The sequence below is a fragment of the Copadichromis virginalis genome, linkage group LG8 (assembly GCF_057382275.1).
Source record: "Copadichromis virginalis isolate Kocher_CV1m ecotype Utaka linkage group LG8, C_Virginalis_male_GT1.1, whole genome shotgun sequence".
Lineage (NCBI taxonomy): Eukaryota > Metazoa > Chordata > Actinopteri > Cichliformes > Cichlidae > Copadichromis > Copadichromis virginalis.
In genome coordinates this window covers 26,876,606-26,896,527 of record NC_140625.1, presented here as the reverse complement: position 1 = coordinate 26,896,527, position 19,922 = coordinate 26,876,606, and the positions used below count along the sequence as shown (strand labels likewise).

At 40.6% G+C, this 19,922-nt stretch overlaps 1 protein-coding gene across 1 annotated transcript in view; it reads left to right on the top strand.

Moving 5' to 3' along the window:
- The window catches only part of thrab (thyroid hormone receptor alpha b), a 171,753-nt gene that overhangs the window by 17,768 nt on the left and 134,063 nt on the right, over window positions 1-19,922 (top strand). The window contains exon 2 of the mRNA XM_085466833.1: window positions 8,299-8,381. The gene's annotated coding sequence lies outside the window, so the exon portion shown is untranslated. The remainder of the gene's footprint in view (window positions 1-8,298; window positions 8,382-19,922) is intronic.

Genomic DNA, 19,922 nt, shown 5'->3' with positions numbered 1-19,922 from the left:
TGGGAACAAAGGCCTCTCGCCATGCATACTGATGAGCTCATACAGTACATGCGCCTGCCGTGCATAGGGTACACACATCCCCATAAAAGGCCACTCAAAGGATATAAAACTGTCAGCAGTTGAAGCAGAGCATGGTCTGGTGCTATACTCTAGATCACGTATACGTGTTTGTCTGTGCTGGCTTTGGTCCTGCGGCACACTGCTGCTTCAGTGAATCAGAGTCCCAGAGCTTCTTTACTCTAGATTAGAGAAAGGAAGGAAATTAGAGAGAAAGAGAGAGCGAAAGCTGAAAATGGGTCAGACATCTAAGAGCCAGGCATTTCTTTTTCTAAGATGGGTGTCAAGACTTTATCCAATTGCTTCTCTTTCCTTCTTTATCTTACTTTGTCTCGCATGCACCCCCCCCAACTCTCCCACTATTCCAGCCAAAGAAAAGTGCAAAGGGAGGAGAAAGTTATTATGCCTGGCATGGCTGCAGAGGACTGCCTTTAATTTGGACGCAACCCAGCTGATCAATCTCCTCATTGGCTCTGTTACAGCACTGTGTGTTTGTGAGTGAGAGTGCGTGTTCAAGCCCATACGTAACAGCTAAGCTTTTAAACTACGCAAACCAACAGAGTGTTCCAAAAGTAAAGCACACTGGATTAATTCCATGTGGAATTGACTTAACTCTGTAGACAGAGCCGCGGAGGAACAATGAATCGGATTAGAGCTGGAATGAGCGTTAGCGGAATAAATATTGCAACAAAGTCAAAATAAAGGACCATCAGATGCATGTGTGGAGTTCTATAGATGCTGATGTTAGACCGGGTCAACGGGTTTGGAAAGAGGGGCTCTTGAATGCACACACACACAGATGGAGGCATGCATTCACTCTAATTTACATTTAAGTAACTCTGCGTGATTTGCATACTGTGCAAACATATGGACGTGATTCAGCGGGTGGTTTGGCAAAGAGGGAGAGCCTGCAACATTTCCTTTTGAGGCTATTCTCTGGCATTGACAGCATTTAGCCGACTTCTTTTAGGAAGCATTAGTTATAAATGCATGACAGCAGCTTTCCAAAACAGCAGCCTGGGTCCCCTCAGAATTCATTTTAACAGGAAATCCCCGAAAGGAAACAATAACGTTTATTCATATGTGTGCTGTAAGGAGCACAGGGTCAGTTATTTTCTCTTTATTCTAGTTAATTATTTTGCCAATAAAATGCAATAAAATGTTTGCGGGTTTTTTTTAAAAAACTGAAAATAACTGTTTGTTAAAACAGCAAAAAGTGACCAATAGCCGCTTATCATTACCAGCACCTCACAATGAGGCCTGCTCCCACAGGAAACAACACGGATAATGTTGTAATTCCAAAGCACTTACGTGACGTCACAATTGTGGAGCAAAAAAGCCAAACAACCTGCTCAGTTTGGCCACAATATACAGGTTACACTGTTTATAGACTGTACTTTGTATTACCTTCACTGCTGTTTGCTTGCTTTCTTCATACTCAGCATACAGCAGTGTGCAGCACTTCATGCATTTGCATTAAATGTCTTTATTATAGCTGTTTGTTTTTGTTTTTTTACTTAAAAAAAAAAAGGGCTACCGGCTTGTAGGCAAAGCGGCCTCCATATTGTGCATTTACATTGACATGCAATGTGTGAGTGTGGTTGATTTTGACTGGCCATTTACTGTTTCCATGGTTACAAATTGATCATTGGGAACAGTAGTCTTCCCTTCAGTGCGCCGTCCTGTTCTATTTTCATGTGGAAGAACTTGATGCATTTTAAAATGTCAAGCTTTGGATAAATGGCTTGGTACTAAAGCTGAGATTTATCTAAAAGGATTAACAGTCCTCACAGAAGCTGTCATCTTCTTTTATTATTGTGAAGATAAGCATCACACTGTGCTTGCAAAATATTGGTTTGCAGGACCGGCATACTGATTTTTTTTTTTTTTTTTTTTTAAACTCGAAGACTGAAAAGCTCATGACGAGAAAATGGAACGATACTTAAAGCTGAAACAGCTTTGCAAGAAAACGTAACAGCCTGTTAGTAAATATCCTTTTATGCGGTCTCAGAATGATTGCAGAGCAAACAAACAGACTCGTACTCGCTCCCTTTTCCATCACCTGCTTTTCTGATGGACTTCTGATTGAAGAGCAGAAAGTAATGGCATTTTATTTTTCGGTCAGGGCAAAAGTGAATCGAGTTTTCTTGATGTTGTGTGACACTTTTTTTTTTTTAAATTTTTTTTTTAACATGAGCCATTTTGCTTTTCTTCTGGAAAATAAAATAAAATAAAAATTCTAACAATAATCAGGGTCAGAGCTTCCTAGTTGTTACTGTATATATCACTGGGTTTATCCAAGGTTTTAAAGATTCTTTGTCATTATTCAGTCACATAATGAAATTCTGTGAGGTAGTTATCATCTTTAAACAGCTGATATTGAACACACAGACAGAAACCCATTAAATAAATAAACCCAATAGGGAAACATAAACAGTAGGTAGCATTGCAGTTACATGTTGTAAAGTGCATGTCCCTGTCTTTTTAGGCATGAGGTGTGAGCTCTGGGGAAGAAGATGGCCCTCAGTCTGATTCTTGTTTTTTTGGTCCTAGACTGTCTTCGAGAAGGCAGAGGGACAAACAGCTTATTACCTGGGTGGGTGGAGCCATCATCTGGACACAGCCAGCATACATTGTCATAGAACTGGGAGAGGAATTCCTACAATCCCCATTACTGTTCTGAGTACTTACCTTTGCATACACTCATTGGGAACTTCATTAGTGACATCTGTTCATCTCCTTGTTAACACAAATTTCTTATGAGCCAGTCACTTGGCAGCAACTCAACGCATTCAGGCATGTAGACATGGTCAAGATGACCTGCTGAATCTTAAACAGAAGTTCTTAGAATTGGGAGTAAAAATTAATTATGTGACTTTGAATGTTGCATGGTTGCCAGATGGACTGATCTTAGTATTTCTGAAACTGCTGATTTACTGCAGTTTCAAAAGAGAAAATATGCAGTAAATTGAAGTTTTCTGGATGAAACTGCCTTGTTGATATCAGCGGTTAGTGGAAAATGGTCAGACTGCTTCATGCTGACAGGCAACAGCAGCTCAAATATGCTCTTCTGCAACCGAAGCGAACCGAGCATCCTGAATACCCGACATGTTGTCCACACCAGGTGCTACTTCTAACAGCTAAGAGTAAGAGACTGAGGCTACAGGAGATATTATGCTGAAAATATTATATCATTATGTGACTCAAGGTGCACCTAATAAAGTGGCTAAGTGTAGACAGAAATGCCACCAAATCTCTCACATTTGCAGATTCAACAAAAACATCCTAGCATAGTATCACTGGGTTTACTCATCCTAAAAGCATCAGTTGTAGTCTCTGCTAAAATATGGAAACTCTGCCCCAAATCCAGTTATATTTGCTATATCATCTTCCAAACATCTTCCAAACAAGCATCTGGGATGAAGGGGGCTTGTGTTGTATTCATTATGTGGTGAGACTCAAGAAAGAAGGGAGAAAAAAAAAAAAAAAAAAAAAAAGAAAGAAGGGAAAAAGCCTCAAGGAACAGCTGATATTATTTAATGCTTTTAAAACTGCCGCATACGTAATCTGTTGTGAACATCTGCTGAACCTTTAAATCAGACATTGACCTCTCGGTGTGGCTGTGTGTCGCTGTGCACCAAAGCATGTCACAAGAATGAAGCTCATGTGAAGACATGTTATGCTGTTGAGGAAAGTCAGTCTCTCTCAGGCTGACAAGTTAGAAAAAGAGCATTTTTACTCCTCTTTGTATCACCTGTTCTTTTTGTGCATCACGATCGGAGGCAGGAATATTAATGAGAAGCTCATATACTGCCATTTGTAATCTCTGCTCCCTGCTTATCTTTTATTTGCTCAGACAAATTACTCAAGTAATGATGTTTGGCTCGGGTGATATTTTTATGCCCGTGTTTAAACACCACAACAATAGTAGTGCAATAAAGGTGCAACTGCTAAAGCCGGTTGTTGGCTATCAAAATAGATTAATCAATGCTGATAAAGAAATGAGCTGTCTAATACTCCAGTGCAATAAAGCCTTCCTAGTATGCGTTACTCCATGTAAGTCCTTTGTTTTGTTTAGCACTTAGGCGTTATCCAATGAGCTTCAAGCTCTGTGGATTTTCTTTCCGAATAGCATCTTCTTTTTGTGTTCCAACTCTTTCAGAATAAAGCACCGGGTTTTCATATAGCAAAACAAAAATCTGGAGAGGTGCTGTCTCCTTACATGTAGCAAGAGAACTTGTAAGGGAACGAGACTCACAGAGTGAGATCTTGGTTGGATGAGCCTACAAGTGTGTGAATAACGTTTACATTTTGATTTACATCAAGCTATAGCTTAGCAGGGTGCTGGTGTAGCTCACCTGGTTCAGCAGTTTGACTATATGGTAAAGGGTACAGTGTGTGTGCCCCCTACCCTCTCCCTGATTTCCAGTCTACACTCTAATAAAAACTCTAAAAATAGCTGTTAATTCTCTAATATGTTTAACATGTTGATCCTGAACGCAGCTCATTGCTTTAAGTCTGTTTTGGAGTCTGATTGATCCTTTATGATTTTTGGTGAGCTCAGCACGGTGCATTATGGAAAATGTCGCATGGGGAGGAAAGCGCCGCTGAAGAGTTTGCTGCAATGACTGCTAGCGTTGTTAATAAGTTAAAGCTTGGTACGTCTGGACCCTTCTTGCATACCAGCACTAGTGTACGGCACAAAATAAAGTATCATTAACTACAAACACCAACTTATTTCTCTTTTAAATAGATTTTATAATGTAGGTTTCCTGTCAGGTTTACCTCTTCTCTCTGCCACCTGTGAGGATGCATATTTATCCCTCCCCAAGTCCTAAGAGCTGGGTTAGCATATGGGTTAACTGAACAATCAAATGCATGGCTGCCAAACTCGATCACTCTTATCAAATGAAGAGTATTGGTTGCAGAAACGTACATTTCTTCAACTTAGAGCTAATTTATCGAAGAGATCCGGTGTGAAGTTGTGCGTGATTGGATGATGGTACAATCCTTTTTTTTTTTTCGTTTGATCAGTCCATGAGTAGTAAGGCTTGGCCTCTCTGGTTCATTCTGTTAAAAATTAAAGGCCTTTTAATAGACCTCCCTGCTTTACAAGCATTAGGTAGCACTAACAAACTGCTTCTGAAATTAGTTCACTGAGATTAGGTGTGGTGAGGTCTTGTGTAAGTTTTTAGGTCCATTATTTTATTGGCTACCACTGGAAGGAGACACTAATGCTGTTCCCAAACCCTGATAGATTGGGGGTGGGTTGCATCACAAACCTGGACAATAAGGAAAACACCCAGATCCATCTGCTGTAGCGACCCTTTGGGGAAAAAAGTGTAGCCAAAAGTACCTTTTAAGTTATTAGCTGTCACCGTGGTTTTTTGTGTGTTTCCAGCATAAAATGAAAATGAGAATAATCAATCCACGTAGCCTCTGCATATCTTTATATTTTAATTTGTGAAGCAGCAACAGCTGTGAGACAACATCTAACACCCAAAGGCCACCATTTCTGTTTCTCATTCCCGTTGATTGTGCCGCCAACAAGCTGTCTTTTAATGAATAACTTCATCATTATCTTTTCAGTGCAAGATATGATTTTATGTGTGCTGCCTGTCAGGTCAAGAGGAAAAGTGTCAGCGGTGATGTGCGTCTGCGACTGAAAGTCATCAGATAATGATACAAGCTATGGAAATATATCTAGTATGCCAAACAGAAGATTATGATGTAAAGATACCAAGTGTGTTCAGTTGTGTGTGGATATCTCAGTCAGAGCTTTGAACGTATTTCTTTACATGTCACATTGTTAACTACGCTCGGGAGGCATCTGTTTTCCGGACTTTGTTATTCTCTTGACATATAAGCATGTGAACGTATTTGTGTGTACGTAACAGTAGCGTCCTTAAAAAGGATCCTGATGTTTTGCACTGTTGACATTAGCTGTATTCAGATTATTGTTACTACTATTATACTTACTTATTTTTAACTTTTTGCTGTGATCAATGATGATTCTGAGGCCTCATTTACCTTGGAAGTCAAAGGAGAATCGCAGTGGGCAAGGCAACGACGAACTCATTGGATAAGGTCTTCAAATCTAAGGACATTTCTTAGCCGATGAAAACATTGATTTTCACTTTTTTTTTTCTCCATGGGGACCTATAGTTGGGGAAAGTTTTCCTGGGGAAAACAGGACAGTCGACAAATTGTACGTGGTGCTGTAGAAGGATTTTATTAAAACCATAGACAGCCACCAGAAGGACCAACAAATCAATCTTGGAAGAAATCAAGCCATCAACGTCACTGGAAAGACAAAAGATATGACACGCCAACTTTGAACATGTCATCAGAACAGAATAGTCATTAAAAAAGGACATCGTTATTGGAAGAACAGTAGGAAAAAGGCAATGCGTTGGTTCGGCGCCATTAAAACAATGACAAGAAGACTTCAAACTCACACAGGATCAATGTTGCTGTACAATCCACCAGATTTAGATTTCTGAGGTGAATCTTTGCAGAGCCTATAACATATCCTGCATCCTTGTAAAAAGAGGATGACTGATATTTTCTGGCTGGAAATCAAACAAGAGGAACTGACAGTACCGGACAGCTCATTGACAATAGTAGCGGGCTGTGTCGTCCCTACATGTAGTTGTGCATAAATCCCCAGGAAGGCCCAACCTTTTGCCTTCTTGTAGGAGTTGTGAAACTTGCCATGTCATTGGCATATTTTCTGACTACATTCTGGTTGAACTATTGTCTTCAATTTCAGAAACTCACATGCATTCATCTTAGCCTGTAGCCCCGCTCATGTGATGCTGTAAAACAGACTTTTTTTGTGCTTGTTTCTATTTTCACACAGTACACATTAATGTGGGCACCAACCTCTGCACCCCCCACCTCCCACAGGGTGTGAGATACAGCATCTTATGAACATGGGCATGTGTTAAACATTTTTGCAGTTTATATACAATTAAATGCTAATAGAGTGGGAGGCTGGAGAGTTGGAGGGAGTTAAATAGCTGAAAGCATGAAGTCATGCAGAGCGAGGATACAGAGGTCAGCACAGTTGTACGCATCGCCTATGGGGAGAGGTAGGCCATGGCTATACATGATTAGAGCGTGCGTGAAACTATTGTGAGCATAAATTTACTGGCATGCCTAGCTGAGCTATTGCGAGGCTCAATTATCTGTGGTTGTTCGTCCCATACTCTTGCATTCACTGCCTGTATGTATTAATTAATCATTTCAATCCCCCTTTTTCACGATCAAAAAATAAGCTAAATAAAATCGAGCCATTTTGAGTTGGCATTTTTATCAGACTGAGTTAGTGTTGTCCGAAACACAAACACACACAAAACATTATTTAATTTGCTTCTACCAGATCACTTCAGTTGATCTGATATAAAGGGCCTGTTCAGAATAAAACAACTCAATGTTAAATATAATTTACTTTAGTGGTCATATATAAAGACCAGCTCTATTATGCTTATAGCCTTTAGAAAAAGTGCAGGTATGCCTAGCGTGAATGCTCTCTCTCAGCTTGCTTTTTACTTGGCGTTCATCAGCATCGCCATGAGTGTGCAAGTACCTTGATAGTATGTGTTGAAGCATGAGTGGTAATTATTCAGTTTTTCTAATGCAACTGATTAAAATATTTAACTTGGCCGAGATGTCTGTTAATATTGCCTGGGGTCTTTCGTTTATGTACAGTAATAGGTGTTAATATTGAAAGGTCTTTTTGTACAAAGTGTAATGAAGCCAAGCAGACAGTAAAGCGAATATCTGCATAGTGTACTGGAGAGCTGTATACTCCATATACCTGCCCCTTTGAAAGTTCGGCAACATTCATGCTATAACGGCGCTTTGATGCCTTTGACCAAAGCCTCGAATTAGACAATTCATTTGGTTGAAGGATTAGATTGCTAAGCTTTTTAGTGGTAAGCTGGTCACATGAAGATCTAAAATTGGTTTTGATAGACAAGAAAACCTTGCGCCTCCTTTGGGGATTTTCCTCTCTTGAACTCCCAGACTCCTCCCATGTCATCCCTGACTTAGCAGTACATGCATGCTTCAGTGGCCATGTGGATTTGCTTGTGCTTGAGTTGTGGCTATCTGTAGGATTTGGCTCACAGGATTCCTCTGAAAGCCTTTTCACTCCCTGGAACTTTTGGCCTGGTGAATGTTTTGCTTTTGTTGGCAAAGACACGAAGAATCACAGATTGTCTCTTCTGATTGCAGAGTCTGCGAAGACCTGTGTTGGGATAAAAGCTGTATTCAAATCTAAAGAAAGGGCACTGAAGTGAAGGCAGCTGACAACCAAGGTAAGAAAAAGTTTGCATGGCTTTGTGTACAACGCTGGCGGCTTGTATTAACTGTCAGACTTCGTCAATGGGATCTGTTAGTGTGATGGTACTGTGATATATTGACAGTGAAAAGCCTGGTTGGTGGTTGGTGTTACTTTTCCACTGGAACACAGTGTCTCATTTCCACAGGTACAGAGTTGATGGGGTTTTTTTTATGGTTGTTTTTCGGGAGACTTCTGTATATATAGTACATATGAACTGTACACTTATTGACTGGCACTGACATGTTTGTCAGGTTCCCATGGTTTCCACCTGTCAAGAATGTCCAGAACATTGGAAAACGATCAAAAATAATCTATCCAGAGCGTTTCCTCATCTTTCCAGACGAGCTATGTTAGCAAACCTGATTCTCTTTGCCACCTAAGCACCTCAAGGGTCACATGTGTTGTATGAACAAGCTCCAGACTTCATTTACAAAGGAAATCGCATGCTAGATAGTTTTGCATTTTGCATGTGCTTAATGATTCTTACATATGCTGTTTCCTGTGTATGCAGCTTTTTCAGTGTGGCAAATGAAGGAAACTACACTTTGAGAACAATAACAGTGTGTTTGGGCAGTGCATTATGCGTGCTATGCAAACACATTCTCAACTGGTGCAACATCCCTGTAGGGTTGTGGAGGGTTGAGGAATCACTCAGTCTTGACAAGACAGTAAATGTGGACATGGTGGAATTAACCTTGTTCTGCAACACATTTTCTGGGCCAGCTTTTCTTTTTTGTCTGCTGGCAGCGGGTCAGCGTATCGTCTGACAGTTTACATTCCTGAAATTGCAACAGTCAACGATTTTCTCCAAGAGTGGTGTCTTGCACCGTGTTGGATTTTTGCCTTTTATCATAACTGCTACATGTTAACATGCTGTGCCTCATTGACGAGTCGTGTCTTTGATTCAAAGCGGCGTTCCTGATGACTGATGATCTCTTTCTTGCTTTATGCATGTTCTCACTGTCTAACACCACCCTGGTTGATGGAGTAATTGGAAGAAGTCTGCTGAATCCTAATCAGGTTTTGAGTCTGATACAGAAGAAGTAAAAGTGAAAGATTCATATGTAATGACTTCTGTTGGCTGAGGAGTAGGAAACAATCAAGCTTTGAGCTGCAACCTAATAAATGTTAACAGCCTGTGTCTACAATCGGAAAGTGAGAGTAACCGCATATCTAACGTTGATTAAATAAATGCATTAGAATGAGAGCTGGAGGCTGCTGACATTTCCAAGCTTTTATTTCTTTAGCTAATTCTCCAAATGCAGGTGGTCCCAGGTCAGAACTTGAAGTTGACAAGCTTGAATTACAGATTTGATATAAATCAGAGATTAACATAGAGACTCTGACATGTGGAACCGATATGGTGTTATTAGGTCCATTGTTTTTCTGAGGATTTATAACTCAGTCGGTCACAATCGGAGGGCGGCTTTGGGCACTGACGCATGGATCTATATCTTTACTTACTTTGGCTGATTACTGTCATCACTTTGCAGAGCCAAATTTCATTTTGACATTTGGGATAATGGCAGGAACATGCTCCTCTGCACTGTATAAAAGCATTCATACTGTAGATAAAGGGTAGATATGAAGCAGAGAAATTCAGGGTCCAATCATCTACAGCAGCTGAACGCATTGAATTAAAATTGTTAAAAAATGCTGAATGAAATTTTAAATAAGGTAGGGAAAAGTAGGAGAAGTTTGAATATTTTTGGAGATTGTACTATCTATATAGCTGAATCATCCAGGTTTGACTGTATGATGGTGGGTGCCACAGATGGATGTGCTTCTCTTTTGAAACCTAACTGCACATTGCTACGATGCCACGTTGTTGATTGTTTAGTGTGGGAGCACTCCTACACACTTACATTGATCTGAACACTTTTGTTTCCTTTGTACCCAAAAAAATGTAAAAGTTGTGTGATAGCATCTGGCTACGTCAAAGAGCTAACTAGCATCATAATTATTAGAAAGTTGTCAACTGCTGCTTCCCCATTTCTATAGTTCTCTAATTCTGTGTGTATTGTTAGTTGCTTTGAAGTTCTTCCTCTTTTTGATATCACATTGTTTGAATTTACTACATACAGTGGGAAAGTTACCCCACCTCCTACTAGTTTTTAAAGGTATAGTTACATAGTGAATAGGACATAAAATGGTCATTTTCGGTTGGATTTTATTGTACTCAAAGCTGAGTCCATTAGCCTGCATCACACTTTAAAATTTGTTTTAGTGACAGAAATAGTAGTTTTTGTAACAATCAATCCATCCATCCATTCATCCAACTATCCATGATCTGCCGTCATCTGTTTTATAAGGGGCAATAGTCCAGGCAGAGATACCCAGTAGCAGAAACGCCTAAAATACCTCACCTAGAAGACACCTGGTTAGGTGCCTGAACCACCTTCAAATAGTGGCTCTCTGAGGCCCTCTTGAATGACTAAGCTCTTTCCTCTGTCTCTCAGGCAGAGCCTAGACACCCTTTAGGTACAGACTGATAGAATGAGATCACAGCAGAAATGAGCTTTCTCAAGAGTAGGTGAGGATAGGAACGCAGATCATCTGGTAAATCTGCAGCTTTGCCTTCCTGCTCTTCACCGCAACAGACTGATACACAGTCTGCGTTATTGTTGTGTCGTGTCAATCTACTGCTCAAGTCTTGCCTCACTTGTGAGCAAGATCCAGAGATGCTCAAACTCCTCTACTTGGAAGAAATGGTTAGAAATCTTTCTAATAGCTTAAAATGTGTCAAATATAGGGCGTTATTACTTCTGCGTCATTACTTCTGACTAAAAAGGGTGGAACTGATATTTAGGTGTGGTACTGAGATTATGTATTTCAATTGCATTTTGATTAGAAACAGAATGATGACGTGACGCACATTATAGTAGGTATCAGTGCAAACATATCAAGTGCATTTTAGATACATAAAAAAACCCTTTCTAAAATGGGCCTGCCTTCTGACATAAACTTGAATAAAAGTTCTTGACTCAAATGGTCAGGTTTGCTGGCTGTGTGAGAACACAGATTACCCATAACACACAGATAAACTCTGTAACAGCAAGATAAATATCTGTAGTTGACAGAGCCTACCGCAGTTTATGAATTGTAGTACTGACTAAAAATGAAACGCTTGGCGTCTGAGTGTTTTGTAGTTTGCTAATTGCTATTAAACCAGAAACCACAATATAATCCTTTTCTAATTATAGTCAGTTGACTTTTCTGTTGTGCTGCGCCGAGCGACTAAATCAAAACAAAGCAATCTCTGTCAGCGGATTGAGCGTCGGGCATCGCCTCTGTATACCCTCGTGGCTCTCAGGTGGCAGAGAGAACGAGCAGATCCACTCCCTCCCCATCTGTCGTGACCGTCAGGGGAATCACCTTCTCGCTCTGGCACACACTTGCAAACAGACGCACACACACATCCACCTGGGAATGCATTCACAGCTACAATCATAAACAAGAGCAAGCATAATCAAATGAGCATCCACAAGCTCACAGTCGCTGATAAAACAAATGGGACGCATTCCGATTCACGCAAAGATAATCTGTGAGCTTTGCTTATCTGCAGACAGGATGTACCTGGGGATGTGTAAAGCAGGATAGGCAAAGTGTGAGTGGGCTGAAAGCCAGTGGCTGAATTGCTTTTTTTCTTTGACAGTTTGACTCACCACCTCCCTGGGTAATCCCAGCGTTCGCTTTTGGACAACTCGCGTACCAAGCAGCAGTTTCACTTTGATTGAATTGAATTCGTCAGATGGCCATTCAGGCCTTTGCTGCCACTAACGGGAAGACATAAACTGTATGACAGTCAAAGCTGCGTAGAAGAGAGACACAGTGACATTTAAACTGAAACCATTTCAGTCAGACAGATGAGCGTTCAGGCTGTCTCTGTATTAATGCTGTCTCCTTTTCTGTGACATTTGAATGAGCTTTTTTCCCCCTCCACATTGGTGATCAATAAAGTAACTTAATAACCTGCCTCGAGACTCTAGGACGATTGGACAGAATAGAGTAGCGTCAATTTAGTGCAGTTTTATTCTGCAAGGAAGCAAGGGATTCATTTGATATTTCCAGAAACAATGGAAACAATAACTGAATAATGACACTGACTAATACCAGGTGCGGGTTTACCTGCGTTTTGGCTGGAAACATGGCTGGGTGTCAGTGAAGCAGTAGAGACATGACACTGTTATCTTATTGTGGTTTTTTTTCTTTCTTTCTTTTTGTGCAGCGCAAGTGCTCTTTGCTTTCCAGCATATGGGTTTATTGTGTTGTAAACAAGGGGCAGCTATAATGTTAGGCTGCAGCATTATCGAGGTAGCGTGTGTGGTATTTTTATGAAACTGTGTGGTTTTTAGGACGGCTCTCTCATTCACTCACAGGAAGTGGTTTTTGCCTCTTTTCTGCAAAGCACAAAATGTTCCTCTTTTGCAGGTCTCCTGATACTTATTTCATTCATTTCTTTGTGATCACGCCAACATCTGTATTAAAGGCGAGCTCTGCTTGGGGTCAAAGCGGAAAAGTGCAAACCGCAATTGGTAAAGATTAGAAAGGTTTTGTGGTGTAACGTAGCTACCCCTGAGGGCCGCGTTTGTATTTGAACTGTAGTTTATTGGTGCTGCACAGAAAAAAAGATAACGTGAAATATATATTAAATATATTTTACCAACACAGCCTGTTTAGATTGTCTTTCAACTGCATTCTTTTCATTACATGATTTGTACTGCTTTGTTGTAGACATTGAAGATAACTGGCACAATGGCACAACAGGGAAGGAAATAGTACTCAGCACCATCCTGTCCTTTGTTTGTTGGCCCCACTTCAGTGCTAGACTTTTAATCTTCATATATGAAGGTGCTCTAGTTAAAAGTCCAGAGAAGCCTGCACTCACCGAGATGCACTCGCTCACCCTCTGAAATACTTGCTGTGTGGCCCAAACGCAAAATAAACAGACCAGACGAAAGACACACCGGGAGTATATTTCCCACTTCGAGCAGCACGGGGAGAAAGAAGTGACGAGAGAGGGAGAGCCTTGTTCACATACACTCACTAGCCATTTCATTAGGTATACTATACTTAGTATTGAGTGTGAGCCCGTTTTGCCCTTAATTCCTCATGGCATAGATTCAACAGTCCTGAGAGATTTTGGGCCGTATCGACATGACAGCATGTCACATTTCCTGCAGGTCTGTAATGTAAATCTCCTGTTTGACTACATCCTAAAGGTGCTCTGTATGATTGAGATTTAGTGACTCAGTTTCCTCAGCTGACAGGCGTGGCAGTCGGTGTGGTCTACTGGTGCTGTAGCCCATCTGTTTCAACATTTTGGGCGTATCCTGCATATCTTGGCTGTAATGAGTGGCTATTTGAGTTACTGTTGCCTTGCTGTCACCTTGAGGTGTCTTTAGAGATGCAGCAGTAACTCAAATGAGCAGACGCTCTTCTGCAACTGAGGTATGCAGACGAGCATCTGATTATTGCCTAATTATGGTGCTGTTGCTTATCACCTTGAAGCAGTCCTCTGAACTCTGGCATTAACGAGGCGTTTTTGCCCATAGAACCGCTGCGTACTGGGTAGGGATGGTTGTGTGGGAAAATCCCAGCAGAGCAGCGGTTTCTGATATCCAAATGTGTCTGTAATCACACAGTTGCTTTAACCTCTGATTTAAAATTCAAAACAATAGAAATGTAAAAGTGCAGAGGTGCTAGCCTGAGGTTGCACGGTACGAAACAAAGCAGAGCTAAACACAATCCACAGTTCTGATAGCTTGTTTTAATCGACCAGCTATCGCAAAATGAAAATCTGGATCTCATATCATAATTGTTTTAACATTTTCTTCGGGGGGAATAAAAGCTGCATCAGAAGAAGAAAGCCAAAAATAGATTCAATTCTGTAGCTTTAAGTCCTGCACAATCTCAACATTTTAACAATAAATGAACCAAAACTTCATTTGCAAATGCTTTTGAGGGACTCCTCAAACATGTTTACATTGACTTGTTTTGCTATCGTGTCACACTGTCATTGAAAAAAATGACGTTAGATTCATGTAAAATAGGCAGCAGCTCACTGCACAGACAGTGCACTTTAATCGGCTACAGAACTGACTTCTCTTTTATATTCCTCCCACTTTGTAAGCCATGATTGCAGCCACATGCCGTTGTTCCATTCAGATCACATACTGCAACACTAAGTCTTCACCAGGCTCTTTGAATTGCTTGTCACTGCAACAGCTCCTGTCAGACAGCCAACTGTACTTCCTGGTGTGAAACAGATCTGATTGTATCGACTGCTATCTAGTTTCAAAGTAACAATGAGGCAGTTCTTTTAGCAACCCAAGCTGGAAACATTTTTCTAAGTTCACAGGATTCACGGGGAGCTTGTGTTTCCATACACCGCAGCGGCAGCAAATCTGACAGGAATACAAGTTTCTTTAAATGTTGACATTTTAATGCATCCATATAACAGACAGGTTAGTGGAGTCCTGAGGTTTTGCACACTCAAAATAACGAACATGGTCGTGCAGCTTTTTCCAAAATAGCATTATGTGTAAACAGTCTGTCACGTGTCAAAAACCAGCCGAGGGGGCCAGAACTACTCCACTAATAAAAGTCATTAATTACTCTAATTTGTCTACTTTGTAAAAATCTTGAGCCACCCCCCTTTTCTTTATGTTTTGTTTCCAAGGAGCCAGACCCTCTTGTAATTTTTTAAGTGGTCTTGAACAATAGTTTTCTAGGATTTTTGAAAGTCTTTCAAAGATTTCTTTTGGACATTGGCTGGGATGTTTTTGTTTTTTTGACAAACCTGGATATGTGGAAGATAACAGAAGGTGTAAAAGGCCTCAAAATATCTACAGCAGATGAACAGTAGCTAAAAGGCATGTCCCTAAGAAACAGGAAAGATGCATCTAGTCCTTCAGTTGATCCACCTGCTGTTGAACGAAACCTCATCGAAAGTCACATCTCTGAATTGGAAGGAAATTTGGAACAAAATTACTTAATAACTGAACTGAAACAGGTGAAAACAGGTCTTATAGGGTGATTAAATCAAATCTGAAATTTTTTGGATCAAATCATCAATAATATGCACAGAGAAAGTCCAGGAAAGAAATACAACGTCTACAGCCGTCTGTAAAACACGATGGAGGCTTTGTCTTGGTTTGGGGCAGAATTTCAGCAAGTTTTGTTGGAGATCTTGTCAAAATCAATTGAATTATAAACTGTCATTGTGCAATATTTGAAGCAGTTTGTATTTAGAGGGATCAAAAGCTGCTAACGAAGACCCAAAGTTCCAAAGAAGAACTTTGAAAGCCCTTCGAGAAGCCTGGAAAACTATACCTGAAGACTATTTAAACAAATGACAAGAAATCTTGCTTAAGAGAGTTTAAGCTTTGATGAAGATTAAATGTAGTCATGCCAAATGTTGACTTTTAAGCTTGTTGAAATTGCTGCATCTGTTTCCCTATGAAAGAACTAAAACAAGTTGTCACCGCTTGTTTAAATGAAGGTAAAATGAAATTAATAGTTTCAAGTAATTGCACACATTTGATTTAATGGCTGTTTTATGAATACTTTATACTCCATTAAGCACCAAACCCCAGTTCACATTTCCCTCATGTTTATTAAATGGGTGGATTTAGTTCTTTTCCCTTAAAAAAATCAGTGCCCCCTCCCCACTTGTTAATGTTTCCGAAAGTGGTGTCAGTTGAGTCACGTAACAGGTGCAGCAGGCACAAGATCCTGCCCAAACATTTTGGCCCCCCCGTCATGTTATATATGTAGTATACAGTCCAGCCTGTCCCTGTGGTGCCAGAAAACACGCTCAGCCACACCAGACAGATCATTTTGCTTCTCTGGCTAACGTTGCCCTGCCTGTGTTTGGTCTCGCTGTCACGGTTCAGCTATATGGGACTATAGATAAAGATAACATATACCTTGTGATGTCTTTCACCTCAAGCTAAGGACCAAAACATCTGAGCTACTGCTGCTTTACAAGTTTAATGAATACGCCTTCAGCATGGATAAGAAGCACTGTACATTAAATGTTGATTGGATAGAAAGTAGGTCATTTTGTTGCATAAGCTCTGAGGGAGTACATGCAAGAACATGCTGGCTTATATTTTTCTATACTGAGTGTTTATCACAGCATGTGGTAGTGGTGGTGGAGCGTTAGTGCACAGTGTTGATGTTAAATGCAGTTTGTGCCATCTGCCCAGAAACTTTATATATTTGTAATGATGTAAAGAGACAGAGAGAAGAAGGAACGATTAAAAAAAACTGACAGAGACGTTGGAAAGAGACTTGAGGAAGGGGAAGAGGAAAGAAGTGGCCTGTGACCGGTGGGCAGCGTTAACCAGTTGAGAAAAAGGCATTCCAGCGCTTTTGTTGTCGGGCCACAAATATTCCAGTCTTCCCTTCCTACTCCTTTGCCACACAAACAAAGTGAACTCCGGCAAAGGCGGAGAAGAGAGAAGACATTTAAAGGTCTCACGTACAGTGGACATCATTGTGTCCCATCTGTTAGCTCTACACTTTGTTTGGCTTGAGTTTCAGCCATACATGTGTATGAGAGTTTATTAAAGACAGACTAAGGAGGAAATTGAGTCCAGCTTCAGAACTTTGTTTGCAGATATGAATGCACGCACAAACACCACCTCCCCCGCGCACACAGGCGAATGTGCGCTCAAATACGTCGAGTATATTCAAATGTATTTCTTAACCTCCTAAGACCCGAACTCTTCCACGGCATGCATTTTTAATTTCTCTTTGATATTTGGGCTGATTGGGGCCTGATAAATGTAAAAACAAAGAATTAGCAGATTTATTTTTTTTACCTAATTTTAGTTTCTAAGAAAAATGAGAGCCACATATGAGGATATTCATTTAAAATTTTGATAGAACAGTAGCAGTATGCTGTCCTCGTAAGTGGATATCAGGCCCTTGTAGAGCAAAATTGAGTATTTTGGTCTAAGTAACCCAAAATGTGATCTCCACATATGTGGACGCCAGGTCCTAGGAGGTTAAGCTTTCAAGCACATAGTGAGGAGATGGACGCAGGAAGGTACTGGTGCACCTTTTGTACTGTATTTGGATGAGTTCCAGGTCATTGACCCGAGTCCTCCACTTTCTCATTAAAGATACAATTCTAGAATCTGAGCAGACTCAGCTCAACATGCCATCACTACTAAAAGCCATATTGGGACATTTTCCCTCCACCACTGGAAGGAGACCTATAGGAGAGCAGATTGTGAAGTAAAGTGAATAATATTGACACAATTTTTTTAACTTATTGCTTGGTTGAACATTAACTGGATATATGCTTAAATTTTTTGGCAACTTGATGACAGCAACAGAGAAGGTATAAGCCCAAACGTATGGTTTCAGATTATATTACAAGTCTTATTTTCTCTCACTTTAAAGCCTCTGCTTTGCTTTGTCTTAAAGCTAGCTGTTATAACGGTTGCCATTTTTTTTATTGTTTGATGTCTCGCTAAGCTGGCAGCTGATGAGTTATCTCCATTATATCAATTGCCCATGTGCCGTTTGGCAAAGTACCTAATCCAAGTCTGTCAGGGTTAGTTTAGCTGTAATTCTGCCAATGTGGTTTGACAAACTTCTTCTGTGTGGATGTGTTTGTGTGTGCAGGTGCTGTGAGAAACTTTGTTCAGCACTTGTCCGTTAGTCAGATAGGCCTGCAGTGCACATGCTTCTTTTTCCACCAAATATTTGAGAATCTTTAAGCTTTTTTTTATTTATAATGCACCAAATCACAACAACAGCCACAGCCAACAGACGCTACAATAATACAGAGGAAACTCGAACAATCAGATGACCTCCTGTGAGCAAGCACTTGGCAAAAGGGGGAAGGAAAAACTCCCTTTTAGCAGGAAGAAAACCTCAAGCAGAATCAGGTTTAGGGAGGGGCAGTTATCTGCTGCGATGTGAGGGGAGAAAGACGGGGTAAAAGACGAGAGCGCTACAGATTAATAATAACTAAAGTTTAAATGCAGAATGTTGTATAAAAAAATCAGTATGGCTCATATTTCATTGTTTTTTTTCGTTGCTAGGCTATTGAGATTAATTAAGTTGATTATATTCGTGTGACCCCACCTCACCCTAGATGATAATCTGTGTGTATGAGTTTCCATTTGGATATTGCTACAAGTAGAATAGGCGACTGATAATTTGGGGGTAAAAGATTTGGGATAAAAGAAGTTTTACTCTCAAGCAGAACAGAAAAGAGAAGCGACTGGAGACAAATCTCACAGTGAGTCAACTTTTGAACTATTAGCTGATTGAGATTTTCCTCGGATTTGTTGTGAGGATGCTGGATTATGGGATTGTACAAACGCAGTAAGCAGCTCACTTTGCAGCATGGGTTGTCTGTGGAGTCTACGGTGAAATCCGAAGAAATGATCAGCTCTGTGGGGTGCACCAGAAAGAGTCTGCTCCCTGTTTTCATCCAGCTGTCCATTTCTCAAAGTTATTAAATTCATTTGTAAGAAGTTTACCCAACAAAGTGCACAGTAGCAGCTATAGCAGTGCTTCTTAGTGTGAATAAATGTAGCCCTAATGTGAGCCTGAGTATATACTGATCAGTCTTAGTTATTACACACAAAGCCTGGTGGGGTTAGGCTAAAGTGTCTTAGACTCGTTAACATGGCTCTTGAGCCATTACTGGGCACTTCTTGCAGGATGGTGGGACACACTGTGCTGCTTAGGGAGTGCCTTTACCATAAGATGGGTGGTGGGTTGTTTCATAACATGGATGAAAGACCCCCTAAGTGCAGAACACTTAACTGTGACTAAGTGATCACTGTTACTAACTTCACCTGTCAGGGATTTTAATCTGTGTCTGATCTGTGTGACTGTACCTCCCAGTGTGTGTGCCCACATTTGTATCAATTGCTGTAGTTGACTCTTTATATATGCCTCCCTGTCTGTTCGTAACCCTATTTGTGTTTGCGTCTTCTTGCGCCGTGTCTCTGAATGCGTCTCATTGTGTTCATCACTGCCCATGTGTGGACTCCCAAGGCTGTGTGAGTTCATTGTGCGTGTCTCCTCCTGTTTAGATAACGCCAGTGTTGTCCATACGCGGAGAGACAACTGCAGAGGCATACACTATGCATACTTATGTGGTCAGAAGCCTATGTTTTATGGAACATACTGTACTGAGCTGCTCTGCTGCAGTAAAGGGGCTATAAATAGAAGGTGCTGATAAAGAGTAAGAAAAAAGGGGGCACGGTGTGAAATAGACTCACCAAGCCGGTTACTGTTTAAACACTCAGACAGGAGCTTAAGGAACACCAGACTGGGCTTAAACCAACACTACGGTAGATTATATAACCGTGAACAATATTAAAAGCACAAGTATTCTCAGTATTGACTTTGAATTGATGTGTCTATATTTATAGTAGGGGTTTGGCTTTCATTACCTGACGTATTTATGATTTTCATTAGTGAAGGAACGCAGAGTCATATATGTTAACTGTGAAGGCTGAAACCACATTGAGGTCTG